Here is a 15,356-nt window from a genome sequence, read left to right as displayed (position 1 = left end):
TAACGTACACTCTGATCTTTCCAAGCATGTCCATGCACGTACTAAGAGAGGACTTGTGGATTTTCTAGGAATCCTGTCTCAACAACTCTTTGGTACGGCATTAGATAAGGATGTAGTGCAATTGGGTAGACAGATGCATGACTTGACACTGGCCGCTAAAGCCAATAATAGATTAATCATGCATGTGTATAAACAGTTAGATGAGTTCACTAACAAAGCTAACGAGATAATTAGGACTACCAACCATCTAGTAGAGCTTGTGAACAACATCCAAATTAACCTACCAACCCTAGCTAACTTGGTGTTATTCGCTGAGTACTTACATGCTCTCGACGAGTCAACCACTGCTTTGGAGAAGCATGCAGCCAATATGGTGGACGGCTTAATCGATGCAAGTTTGAACAGGGTTAATGCTTTATTGCTGCCTACTAATATACTAACAAATGCACTTGATATACTATGTGGAAGCATGGACTTATGCCACTTTTTGATCTGAGTCAACTGGAATATTATTACCCATTGTTAGAGGCCCAGTTGACCCATGAAGGCATCCTGATATTGGTACCTATGAGGAATGCTGTAACATACCAGGCATGGTGGTTCATTTCCTTCCCTTTTGCTACTGCTAATAATACACTTGTTGTTATTGAAGAGGGTCCAGAGGTGCTAGTTGTCTCAGATGACAAGAAATATGTAGCAGAAATGACTGTGGATGAATTTGAGAAGTGTAAGGCCTCATTTCTTGATCTCCATGTATGTCCTGCTTTCCATTTTGTCTTCGTACCATTAAAGGTAGAGGAGTGTAAGAGGGCCTTGTTGGACACAAATACTTCCTCTGCTCTGCAACGTTGCACCTTCCAACCCATTCAGTTGAAGTCAGTGTCCATGCTCATATTCATGCGAAACAGTACTTTTACTTTCCTGAGACAGAGGATGTAACTGTGATTTGTGCCTCACAGAATCAATTCCTTACAGTAAAGGGGTACTATGTAGCACCTGATTTTTGTGAGTTACACAGTAAAGAGATAGCAGTTCTGCCTAGCAAGCATCATCTAGCTTTGACAGTGAACTTCTCATCCCAGTTACGACCCTTTTTACCTTCATTCAGTGATACTTCCTTGAATGTGAACAGGCTGTCTCATGTATTAAAGGAGCTTACCTTCCTCTCCTACCTGAACAGGACTGATTTAGAGCCTTATGTACTGTCCTATCTTCCTTCATACCTTTCTCGTTCCTATTTTGGTCCTGGCGTTGGTCTTCTACTTATTGTGGTCTTGTCCTGTGTTTGTGGTTTAGGCTACTATTTAAGGCGCCAATTAAGGAACTCACTGATACCACGTGTCCGTACTCGAGGATTGCAAGTGGATGTTCCTGAATAGTTAGCTACCCTACACTCTGGTTAGGCTACACGGTAGTTAGGACAACAATGTCGACGAGGATGTCAATGGTGTGGCCGAGCGATGTTCTGGTGTCAACATCTTTTTCCATATGAAGTTGTAGTATCACACATTGTACATAATAATTTTTAAAGCTGTTTAGTCATAATTAACAGTGTGTAATGAAGTGTGAATGATGAACAACCAAATATCATTTCGCTGTTAGCTGTGGTATAGAAGAAGGTGGATGGCAGACCATAAGTGCCACCCTGTTTCAATTATAAAATGAAGGTTAGGAGAAGTGAAAAGATATCTGAATAGTGCGTAAGTGTAAAGTCCTGGGGAACCATTTATTATGTTGGTATATGTGAATGTACTTAATGCCATTTAATAGAGGTGTATAATGTGCTAGTAGAGTTGTCATTTATCTCTACTTTTTGCATAAGCCCAGAGTATATGTAAATGCTCGGCACCTCACTTTTTAGCTGACCTCAGCACCGCGCCCTAGTCGGCTCGGTAAGCGTACAGCGTCAGAAGCCGTTTTATAGTTACAAAGGGAGGTGGTATCGCTCTTACATATCTCTCGGGTCGCAGTTATATTATTCTGTACCCAATAAAGAGAGATTTAATCTGCTCATTTCTGTCACCTTACGCTACCACTTAATAACAGACCAGCTTCCACCTTCTCGTGGCAGAGAACCTTTGGTGGGAAGTGTCGGGCAGTGATGGCGAGTAGCTGACGTGTACTACAGACAGTGTCGTCGATCGAACACGGTGGTCTAGTTATACTAAACAGCAGAGCACTTAATATGTAGTCAACTGCTACTCCATAACGGCTACATTAAATTGGTGGCCAGCAGTGCGACGATACATTTTATTGGTGCTAGCGGTGGCACGATATTTAGTGCTAGCCGTGTACCGATACATGAAATTGGTGCTCAGTGGTGGGATACGATACGCGCTAAAGGGATTTGTGCTGTGAACCAGTAACCCTTGCAATCGCTCGTTCCTGAAGGTGAACAGAAAATCTTACTCTACTGTTGTAAGGGGACTAATTACCAGTGAGTTAAGTGGAGCAGATAAACTGGAGTGGTGCATATTAATTCCTCCCATTATTCTGCCAGTGCGAGATTCCTATCTTAAGCACAAACTGGCAGTTATCTCGCCCTGTGGTGTGCGAGATATCTCCATCTTCAAACGCAAACTGGCAAGAATCTCGCTCTCGTGTGCGAGAGGCGAGATAAGGAGAGTTCAAGCCAGTGCGGTGAGGAGTGGGTCAAATAGCGACTTCTAGCAACTCCAGAGGCGCGGACGGCCGAAGCGAGCCGAGGGGGAGCCGAGAGCGGCCGAGAGGTGCCACGATTGTGTGTGGTGCGTCTGTGGCATCTGCCTGGCGTGGTGCAGGGCGAACCAGTCGCTTGCTAACTCCCACAGCGAGCGGGCTGCTGCGTATGGTTGGAGGAGTCTGGTGGAGTGTGGAACGTGGAATGTGGAACATCATCCTGGACTTTCATATCTAGGTAGTGTCCATGCATTAGTAATCCACACACACACACACACACACACACACACACACTTGAATCAACACACGTTAGTTAGTTAATGTGTGGAAATAAAGGTTTCTCAGAATTCCCATGAAATAAATATACTTTCTGCGTATTTTATGTGTCCCATTCCCTGTCACTTACCGTAACTATCCTTTTTATGTCAGTTTATCTTCCTGTAACTGGGAGGGGAATATTACTGACAAGGTTAGATGGATACAGTGAAGTGGGGACGAAGAATTAGGGAAATAGAGATAAGCCAACCCCACTAGACTCAGCATTTTATGAGTGGGTTGATACATCAAATAAAAGTGCTCAGACATATTAAATGAGTGAAGGACATATTGAGGATCAAGGTGATGAGGATATTTCTGAAGGACAGGATGAGGATTTGAACGTTTTGCATTTGCGTTCTGGTCATACTTATTCAACAGTCCCAGAGCAATCAGTTAGATCCAAAATGGCCACTAGTCTTGCTAATGAGGGTAATCCTAGTGAGGAGACTGTGGAAGTTGAGACTACAATAGTACCTTTGGTCACTCAGGATATGCAAAATCCAGTCATTAGTGATAGTACTACAACCACTCACATACCTGTGTATACTTCAGATGTTTTCAGTACACCACAAGGTTTTGGACAGAATTTATTTTCTGTTCCTTCTTCAAATAAATGGGGCATGAATACTAATATTGGCATGCAAACCCAGAATCCTAATCAATGGGGCATGAATACTAATATTGGCATGCAAACCCAGAATCCTAATCAATGGGGCATGAATACCAATATTGACATGCAAACCCAGAATCCTAATCAATGGGGCATGAATACTAATATTGGCATGCAAACCCAGGGCCCTTATCCAAATACCTGGGGCATGACTAACAATATGGGCGTGCAAAGTCAGACTAACCCTCCTCCTTTGTGGCAGATACCTGTACCTAATCTGGCTACTGATATAGTACAGCAGCATCCTAACTGTACTGAAAGTCAGGCTTTGGCGAAGGCAGGCATATGCTATGCAGAAGCTAGCAAAGCCTTGCAAACTTCGGGCTGGAGAGATACAGCTACTAGATCTCCACAGCAAAGGACCAAGGCTGTTAAGCCAAAGGTGAAAAGATAGTGTGTCATACATGGGCATTGTCCTCATGAAACGGACTGTTGCCCCTTTGTCATTGAAAAGAGGAAGAAACTAGGGAACCCAGCTAGTTCGGGGAAGCTCAGGGCCGCGCGCAAAAGTAATTAAAATAGTACAATCCACCGATGCGTGTGTGGCAGCTATTACTAAGGTGGACGCATTATCTACGCCTTGGATCATAGGGAAAGGCCAGCTGTCCCTGATCGTAGATACAGGGGCATGTACAAACATTATTTCTAGTAAAGCGTTGGAAAGACTTAAAAGTGAAATGCCTCTAACAAACTGGACATTATCACCACCTGATTTAATGTTGACAGGTGTGACAGGGAGTAGAATGAAGATTGTAAGCCAGGTGCCGTTGACATTGAGGGCAGATAAACGATCTCCTGTGTTACGTGCTACGTTTTATGTGGTTGAGGATTTTCCTCTGCCAGCTGATGGGCTGTTAGGCTTTGAAACCATGGAGTAGTATGATATAGTAATACACCCTCAAAGACATTCCATTTCCTTTAATAGGAAAGAGTTTGTAGGCCTTAATCCCTCAGCAACACGAACTGGAACTGGCATCCAATCAGGAGCCGTCCAACCAGTTGTGACCCCGACAAGTGAAGCGTCAAGGAGTCCCCGGATGCACACGAAGCGGAGGGTATGGACTGGAAGAAAGTCAGGGCTATAGTGAGTGGTAATCACCACTTACCCAGTCAAACTGTCTGTAAAATTCTTGTCCGAGTACCTGACGTGTCGGTGGGAACTGATGTAGCATGCTTAACTGAGACTGTAAAACATAAGGCATTGTCGCTGGAATCGACTCTGACTAGCGTTGGCCAAGACCAGAAGACACCCCTCTTCATCGCAAATATGAGTGGTGGCGCAGTTAAGCTCAGAGATGGTTGTTATATAGGCGACTTGAGTGCTATGGTGCCCCCATAAAGGAAGTTGACGACGTGCCGGTGATCTCTCCTGTAGTTACATCTCAAGCAACGACTCAGGCGGAACCCGTACGTCTGGCTAAGGAAAAACAGCTGGAGCAATACGTGAAGGTCACGGATAATGTAGACCATAAAACACGACTCCTAGCCCTCCTTAGAGAATTTTCTGACGTAGTAGCACTTCCAGGAGAAGCGCTGGGTAGGACGGATAGGGTGAAGCATCATATTGGTTTGTGCCCTGGTACAAATCCAGTTTATGTGCTGCATACCGTCTACCGCACAGCCAAAGGGAAGCAGTGGATGAGGAAGTTGAAAGGATGCTTCGTGATGACGTTATCCAGCCTTCCTCCTCGCCTTGGAATGCACCACTCTTTCTTGTGCCTAAGAAGGATGGTGGTGTGAGACCTGTTGTGGATTTTCGGCAAGTGAACAAGGTAACAGTACCAGATCGTTACCCGATTCCGCATCTGCGAGACTTACTTCAATCATTAGGTAAGGGAAATACTGTGTTTACTTGTCTGGATCTAGCGTCAGGGTATTGGCAGGTGGACCTGACCGAAGAGTCGCGTCCCACTACTGCTTTTAGCACTCACCGTGGGCACTTTGAATTTCTCCGGATGCCTTTTGGACTGAGTAATGCTCCTTTAACATTTCAGCGGATGATAAACCAATTGTTTGGCGAGATGTTAGGGCAAGACGTCTTAGCGTATCTAGATGACCTAATCATCGTGAGTAACAATGTTAACAGTCATTTTAACAAGTTAAAACAAGTGATGGAAACCTTGAGATCCGCAGGTCTGAAAATTAAGCTGTCTAAGTGTGAATTTCTGAAATCCAGTATTAGATTTTTAGGACACCTAGTTGATGGTAATGGCATCAAGACTGTGCCGGACAAGGTAAGGCCAATGTTAAATTTTCCTACACCACAGAACAAGGATCAGATAAGATCGTTCCTAGGCCTCACTGGCTTTTATAGGAGTTTCGTCCACAGGTATGCCATCATAGCATCACCTTTAACAACGCTACTTAAGAAGGACGCTGCATGGAAATGGGGACCCTCGGGAGAGAAAAGCTTCAACGAGCTCAAACAAGCCATGTCAGAAACACCCGTATTAGCGTTTCCTGATTATACTCAACCTTTCTATCTGTGCACGGACGCCTCAGGTCTGGGTCTGGGAGCGGTGTTACAGCAGAAGGATGAGCAAGGAAAGACACATACCATAGCGTATGCTAGTAGGGCACTAAGACCCCCAGAGAAGAACTATTCGACGACACATTTGGAGACATTAGCAGTCGTGTGGGCGTTAGGACATTTCCGGGATATTATCTTTGGCTACCGGATAATTGTTTTAACTGACCATGCACCCATACGCGACTTGTTTAAAGGAAAAACTTGCACGGTAAGGTTGCGCGTTGGTTTGGCAAGGTAATGGAGTTTGATCCAGAGGTCAGATATTTACCAGGCCGTCAAAATGTTGTAGCCGACGCATTGAGTAGAAACATTGCTGCTACCATAGCCGAGGATGTTGCTCTTGCTGAGTATTCCTCAGACACGGTAAAAGCGGAACAACGTAATGATGCGATGTGGTCTCAAGTCATCTATGCCTTGGAGTCTGGCGACGAGACTTGTCTACCTGAACTCCCAGTACCAATGACTCACTTCCATCTTCAACAGGGTCTTTTGTATAAGCAACCCCCAGGGAAGGACACTGCATATCACTTGGTTGTTCCTGCTACCTTACAGCAAGCCGTGCTACAGTTAGTTCATGACGTACCTCAAGCGGGTCATCCCGGTCGCGATAGATGCATACGTGAGGCGAGAAAGAAATACTATTGGCCGACCATGAGGAAGGACATAGAAGCCCACGTCAGTCAATGTGTCAAATGCGCGGAAATACGAGGAACGACGGGACTTCCGACTCCCATCTTAGAGTATCCTCTACCGGAAAAACCCTGGGATACAGTCTCCATTGATCTCTTAGCGTTGCCGACAAGTCGTCAAGGTTCAAGTTATGTACTGGTGGCAGTGGACCATTTCTCACGATTCACTGTTTTAGCACCTTTACAGACGAAAACTTCAGAGGAGGTGGCGCACGCTTTTGTGACTTCAGTGATTTGTCCATACTCTACACCTAAGGTATCGCTCAGCGATAATGGCAGTGAATTTCGTAACCAGGTGTTACAAGAAATCTGTCGTATGTATGGAGTAAAGCAAGTTTTTGTAACGCCTTACAGTCCTAAGAGCAATGACCAGGTGGAGAGAACAAACAGGAAGATACTGGAAGTATTGAGACCAGTAATAACCTCAAATCAAGAGGATAACTGGGAAGACTGGTTACCACATGTAGCGGCGACCATCAACTCCTCAGAAAATTCATCAACTGGGAAGTCTCCTCATTACATCCTTTATGGAGAAGAGAAAGTGTTACCCTACGATTTGTTGGCTGGACCTCCTACTCCAGTATACAATGAAGAAGACTACGCAAAGGTACAGTTGTTGAAATTCCAACGTATACACAGTGAAGTACGGAAAAGATTAAAAGCCTCAAGAGCGGAGATGATGGCGAAGCAACACAAAGGTAGTCAAGAAAAGACGTTACAGGCAGGCCAGAAGGTCATGATCCACAACCCTGAGAGAATTTCCAAGCTCAGACCTAAGTTCCGCGGACCATATACCGTTGTGGAACGAGTACGTGGAAATACTTATAGAATAAAGGATGAAGCTAATGGAACTCAGGAGGTATTACATGCTGATAGGATCAAACTAGTAAGTCAAGAGCTAGGCCTATCGTCTGAGGTGTTGTCCCCTCTGTCTTCGTCGCAGTCTATGTTGTCGTCCGTACCTGTCCCTAACCAAGAGTATCGCAGCAAGCTACGATCCCACAACAAGAGTGATTAAGGGAGTATCTTCTCTTGCAGAAAAAAAATGTGGCTGTGGCTCATACTCCTCGAGCGTTGCTTGGGGTGGACCAATGGAAAGACGTCGGACACGGACACGACTGCGTTAATGCCAGGAGCACTGAAGAGCCCACTTGGAGAAGTCGTAGTAGTGGAAGATGCAGTATGCATCTACTATCCAATGGAAGGCTATCTCCAAACGCCAGATATTGTCAAGGAGGTCTCCAAGGGCTTGTCGAATCTCAGACAGCAACTGTTGGAAGTGGGAAAGATGTTTAATCGAAACCCACGATTGACGAACTGACACCGAAGCTTTGGAACGAACCTTGCATGGAATTGTTGAGCTTCAGACTAGGCATATAGACAGGCTCACCGACAGGCTCACTAACTTGCATGTAGCTTTACCTAACGTACACTCTGATCTTTCCAAGCATGTCCATGCACGTACTAAGAGAGGACTTGTGGATTTTCTAGGAATCCTGTCTCAACAACTCTTTGGTACGGCATTAGATAAGGATGTAGTGCAATTGGGTAGACAGATGCATGACTTGACACTGGCCGCTAAAGCCAATAATAGATTAATCATGCATGTGTATAAACAGTTAGATGAGTTCACTAACAAAGCTAACGAGATAATTAGGACTACGAACCATCTAATAGAGCTTGTGAACAACATCCAAATTAACCTACCAACCCTAGCTAACTTGGTGTTATTCGCTGAGTACTTACATGCTCTCGACGAGTCAACCACTGCTTTGGAGAAGCATGCAGCCAATATGGTGGACGGCTTAATCGATGCAAGTTTGAACAGGGTTAATGCTTTATTGCTGCCTACTAATATACTAACAAATGCACTTGATATACTATGTGGAAGCATGGACTTATGCCACTTTTTGATCTGAGTCAACTGGAATATTATTACCCATTGTTAGAGGCCCAGTTGACCCATGAAGGCATCCTGATATTGGTACCTATGAGGAATGCTGTAACATACCAGGCATGGTGGTTCATTTCCTTCCCTTTTGCTACTGCTAATAATACACTTGTTGTTATTGAAGAGGGTCCAGAGGTGCTAGTTGTCTCAGATGACAAGAAATATGTAGCAGAAATGACTGTGGATGAATTTGAGAAGTGTAAGGCCTCATTTCTTGATCTCCATGTATGTCCTGCTTTCCATTTTGTCTTCGTACCATTAAAGGTAGAGGAGTGTAAGAGGGCCTTGTTGGACACAAATACTTCCTCTGCTCTGCAACGTTGCACCTTCCAACCCATTCAGTTGAAGTCAGTGTCCATGCTCATATTCATGCGAAACAGTACTTTTACTTTCCTGAGACAGAGGATGTAACTGTGATTTGTGCCTCACAGAATCAATTCCTTACAGTAAAGGGGTACTATGTAGCACCTGATTTTTGTGAGTTACACAGTAAAGAGATAGCAGTTCTGCCTAGCAAGCATCATCTATCTTTGACAGTGAACTTCTCATCCCAGTTACGACCCTTTTTACCTTCATTCAATGTTACTTCCTTGAATGTGAACAGGCTGTCTCATGTATTAAAGGAGCTTACCTTCCTCTCCCACCTGAACAGGACTGATTTAGAGCCTTATGTACTGTCCTATCTTCCTTCATACCTTTCTCGTTCCTATTTTGGTCCTGGCGTTGGTCTTCTACTTATTGTGGTCTTGTCCTGTGTTTGTGGTTTAGGCTACTATTTAAGGCGCCAATTAAGGAACCCACTGATACCACGTGTCCGTACTCGAGGATTGCAAGTGGATGTTCCTGAATAGTTAGCTACCCTACACTCTGGTTAGGCTACACGGTAGTTAGGACAACAATGTCGACGAGGATGTCAATGGTGTGGCCGAGCGATGTTCTGGTGTCAACATCTTTTTCCATATGTAGTTGTAGTATCACACATTGTACATAATAATTTTTAAAGCTGTTTAGTCATAATTAACAGTGTGTAATGAAGTGTGAATGATGAACAACCAAATATCATTTCGCTGTTAGCTGTGGGTATAGAAGAAGGTGGATGGCAGACCATAAGTGCCACCCTGTTTCAATTATAAAATGAAGGTTAGGAGAAGTGAAAAGATATCTGAATAGTGCGTAAGTGTAAAGTCCTGGGGAACCATTTATTATGTTGGTATATGTGAATGTACTTAATGCCATTTAATAGAGGTGTATAATGTGCTAGTAGAGTTGTCATTTATCTCTACTTTTTGCATAAGCCCAGAGTATATGTAAATGCTCGGCACCTCACTTTTTAGCTGACCTCAGCACCGCGCCCTAGTCGGCTCGGTAAGCGTACAGCGTCAGAAGCCGTTTTATAGTTACAAAGGGAGGTGGTATCGCTCTTACATATCTCTCGGGTCGCAGTTATATTATTCTGTACCCAATAAAGAGAGATTTAATCTGCTCATTTCTGTCACCTTACGCTACCACTTAATAACAGACCAGCTTCCACCTTCTCGTGGCAGAGAACCTTTGGTGGGAAGTGTCGGGCAGTGATGGCGAGTAGCTGACGTGTACTACAGACAGTGTCGTCGATCGAACACGGTGGTCTAGTTATACTAAACAGCAGAGCACTTAATATGTAGTCAACTGCTACTCCATAACGGCTACATTAAATTGGTGGCCAGCAGTGCGACGATACATTTTATTGGTGCTAGCGGTGGCACGATATTTAGTGCTAGCCGTGTACCGATACATGAAATTGGTGCTCAGTGGTGGGATACGATACGTGCTAAAGGGATTTGTGCTGTGAACCAGTAACCCTTGCAATCGCTCGTTCCTGAAGGTGAACAGAAAATCTTACTCTACTGTTGTAAGGGGACTAATTACCAGTGAGTTAAGTGGAGCAGATAAACTGGAGTGGTGCATATTAATTCCTCCCATTATTCTGCCAGTGCGAGATTCCTATCTTAAGCACAAACTGGCAGTTATCTCGCCCTGTGGTGTGCGAGATATCTCCATCTTCAAACGCAAACTGGCAAGAATCTCGCTCTCGTGTGCGAGAGGCGAGATAAGGAGAGTTCAAGCCAGTGCGGTGAGGAGTGGGTCAAATAGCGACTTCTAGCAACTCCAGAGGCGCGGACGGCCGAAGCGAGCCGAGGGGGAGCCGAGAGCGGCCGAGAGGTGCCACGATTGTGTGTGGTGCGTCTGTGGCATCTGCCTGGCGTGGTGCAGGGCGAACCAGTCGCTTGCTAACTCCCACAGCGAGCGGGCTGCTGCGTATGGTTGGAGGAGTCTGGTGGAGTGTGGAACGTGGAATGTGGAACATCATCCTGGACTTTCATATCTAGGTAGTGTCCATGCATTAGTAATCAACACACACACACACACACACACACACACACACTTGAATCAACACACGTTAGTTAGTTAATGTGTGGAAATAAAGGTTTCTCAGAATTCCCTTGAAATAAATATACTTTCTGCGTATTTTATGTGTCCCGTTCCCTGTCACTTACCGTAACTATCCTTTTTATGTCAGTTTATCTTCCTGTAACTGGGAGGGGAATATTACTGACAAGGTTAGATGGATACAGTGAAGTGGGGACGAAGAATTAGGGAAATAGAGATAAGCCAACCCCACTAGACTCAGCATTTTATGAGTGGGTTGATACATCAAATAAAAGTGCTCAGACATATTAAATGAGTGAAGGACATATTGAGGATCAAGGTGATGAGGATATTTCTGAAGGACAGGATGAGGATTTGAACGTTTTGCATTTGCGTTCTGGTCATACTTATTCAACAGTCCCAGAGCAATCAGTTAGATCCAAAATGGCCACTAGTCTTGCTAATGAGGGTAATCCTAGTGAGGAGACTGTGGAAGTTGAGACTACAACAGTACCTTTGGTCACTCAGGATATGCAAAATCCAGTCATTAGTGATAGTACTACAACCACTCACATACCTGTGTATACTTCAGATGTTTTCAGTACACCACAAGGTTTTGGACAGAATTTATTTTCTGTTCCTTCTTCAAATAAATGGGGCATGAATACTAATATTGGCATGCAAACCCAGAATCCTAATCAATGGGGCATGAATACTAATATTGGCATGCAAACCCAGAATCCTAATCAATGGGGCATGAATACCAATATTGACATGCAAACCCAGAATCCTAATCAATGGGGCATGAATACTAATATTGGCATGCAAACCCAGGGCCCTTATCCAAATACCTGGGGCATGACTAACAATATGGGCGTGCAAAGTCAGACTAACCCTCCTCCTTTGTGGCAGATACCTGTACCTAATCTGGCTACTGATATAGTACAGCAGCATCCTAACTGTACTGAAAGTCAGGCTTTGGCGAAGGCAGGCATATGCTATGCAGAAGCTAGCAAAGCCTTGCAAACTTCGGGCTGGAGAGATACAGCTACTAGATCTCCACAGCAAAGGACCAAGGCTGTTAAGCCAAAGGTGAAAAGATAGTGTGTCATACATGGGCATTGTCCTCATGAAACGGACTGTTGCCCCTTTGTCATTGAAAAGAGGAAGAAACTAGGGAACCCAGCTAGTTCGGGGGAAGCTCAGGGCCGCGCGCAAAAGTAATTAAAATAGTACAATCCACCGATGCGTGTGTGGCAGCTATTACTAAGGTGGACGCATTATCTACGCCTTGGATCATAGGGAAAGGCCAGCTGTCCCTGATCGTAGATACAGGGGCATGTACAAACATTATTTCTAGTAAAGCGTTGGAAAGACTTAAAAGTGAAATGCCTCTAACAAACTGGACATTATCACCACCTGATTTAATGTTGACAGGTGTGACAGGGAGTAGAATGATGATTGTAAGCCAGGTGCCGTTGACATTGAGGGCAGATAAACGATCTCCTGTGTTACGTGCTACGTTTTATGTGGTTGAGGATTTTCCTCTGCCAGCTGATGGGCTGTTAGGCTTTGAAACCATGGAGTAGTATGATATAGTAATACACCCTCAAAGACATTCCATTTCCTTTAATAGGAAAGAGTTTGTAGGCCTTAATCCCTCAGCAACACGAACTGGAACTGGCATCCAATCAGGAGCCGTCCAACCAGTTGTGACCCCGACAAGTGAAGCGTCAAGGGAGTCCCCGGATGCACACGAAGCGGAGGGTATGGACTGGAAGAAAGTCAGGGCTATAGTGAGTGGTAATCACCACTTACCCAGTCAAACTGTCTGTAAAATTCTTGTCCGAGTACCTGACGTGTCGGTGGGAACTGATGTAGCATGCTTAACTGAGACTGTAAAACATAAGGCATTGTCGCTGGAATCGACTCTGACTAGCGTTGGCCAAGACCAGAAGACACCCCTCTTCATCGCAAATATGAGTGGTGGCGCAGTTAAGCTCAGAGATGGTTGTTATATAGGCGACTTGAGTGCTATGGTGCCCCCATAAAGGAAGTTGACGACGTGCCGGTGATCTCTCCTGTAGTTACATCTCAAGCAACGACTCAGGCGGAACCCGTACGTCTGGCTAAGGAAAAACAGCTGGAGCAATACGTGAAGGTCACGGATAATGTAGACCATAAAACACGACTCCTAGCCCTCCTTAGAGAATTTTCTGACGTAGTAGCACTTCCAGGAGAAGCGCTGGGTAGGACGGATAGGGTGAAGCATCATATTGGTTTGTGCCCTGGTACAAATCCAGTTTATGTGCTGCATACCGTCTACCGCACAGCCAAAGGGAAGCAGTGGATGAGGAAGTTGAAAGGATGCTTCGTGATGACGTTATCCAGCCTTCCTCCTCGCCTTGGAATGCACCACTCTTTCTTGTGCCTAAGAAGGATGGTGGTGTGAGACCTGTTGTGGATTTTCGGCAAGTGAACAAGGTAACAGTACCAGATCGTTACCCGATTCCGCATCTGCGAGACTTACTTCAATCATTAGGTAAGGGAAATACTGTGTTTACTTGTCTGGATCTAGCGTCAGGGTATTGGCAGGTGGACCTGACCGAAGAGTCGCGTCCCATTACTGCTTTTAGCACTCACCGTGGGCACTTTGAATTTCTCCGGATGCCTTTTGGACTGAGTAATGCTCCTTTAACATTTCAGCGGATGATAAACCAATTGTTTGGCGAGATGTTAGGGCAAGACGTCTTAGCGTATCTAGATGACCTAATCATCGTGAGTAACAATGTTAACAGTCATTTTAACAAGTTAAAACAAGTGATGGAAACCTTGAGATCCGCAGGTCTGAAAATTAAGCTGTCTAAGTGTGAATTTCTGAAATCCAGTATTAGATTTTTTAGGACACCTAGTTGATGGTAATGGCATCAAGACTGTGCCGGACAAGGTAAGGCCAATGTTAAATTTTCCTACACCACAGAACAAGGATCAGATAAGATCGTTCCTAGGCCTCACTGGCTTTTATAGGAGTTTCGTCCACAGGTATGCCATCATAGCATCACCTTTAACAACGCTACTTAAGAAGGACGCTGCATGGAAATGGGGACCCTCGGGAGAGAAAAGCTTCAACGAGCTCAAACAAGCCATGTCAGAAACACCCGTATTAGCGTTTCCTGATTATACTCAACCTTTCTATCTGTGCACGGACGCCTCAGGTCTGGGTCTGGGAGCGGTGTTACAGCAGAAGGATGAGCAAGGAAAGACACATACCATAGCGTATGCTAGTAGGGCACTAAGACCCCCAGAGAAGAACTATTCGACGACACATTTGGAGACATTAGCAGTCGTGTGGGCGTTAGGACATTTCCGGGATATTATCTTTGGCTACCGGATAATTGTTTTAACTGACCATGCACCCATACGCGACTTGTTTAAAGGAAAAACTTGCACGGTAAGGTTGCGCGTTGGTTTGGCAAGGTAATGGAGTTTGATCCAGAGGTCAGATATTTACCAGGCCGTCAAAATGTTGTAGCCGACGCATTGAGTAGAAACATTGCTGCTACCATAGCCGAGGATGTTGCTCTTGCTGAGTATTCCTCAGACACGGTAAAAGCGGAACAACGTAATGATGCGATGTGGTCTCAAGTCATCTATGCCTTGGAGTCTGGCGACGAGACTTGTCTACCTGAACTCCCAGTACCAATGACTCACTTCCATCTTCAACAGGGTCTTTTGTATAAGCAACCCCCAGGGAAGGACACTGCATATCACTTGGTTGTTCCTGCTACCTTACAGCAAGCCGTGCTACAGTTAGTTCATGACGTACCTCAAGCGGGTCATCCCGGTCGCGATAGATGCATACGTGAGGCGAGAAAGAAATACTATTGGCCGACCATGAGGAAGGACATAGAAGCCCACGTCAGTCAATGTGTCAAATGCGCGGAAATACGAGGAACGACGGGACTTCCGACTCCCATCTTAGAGTATCCTCTACCGGAAAAACCCTGGGATACAGTCTCCATTGATCTCTTAGCGTTGCCGACAAGTCGTCAAGGTTCAAGTTATGTACTGGTGGCAGTGGACCATTTCTCACGATTCACTGTTTTAGCACCTTTACAGACGAAAACTTCA

Source organism: Coenobita brevimanus, chromosome 27 (assembly GCF_032717465.1).
Source record: "Coenobita brevimanus isolate Jiangsu-jjx chromosome 27, ASM3271746v2, whole genome shotgun sequence".
Taxonomy (NCBI): Eukaryota; Metazoa; Arthropoda; class Malacostraca; order Decapoda; family Coenobitidae; genus Coenobita; species Coenobita brevimanus.
The sequence above is the reverse complement of the archived record's forward strand: the minus strand, read 5'-3'. Positions refer to the sequence as shown.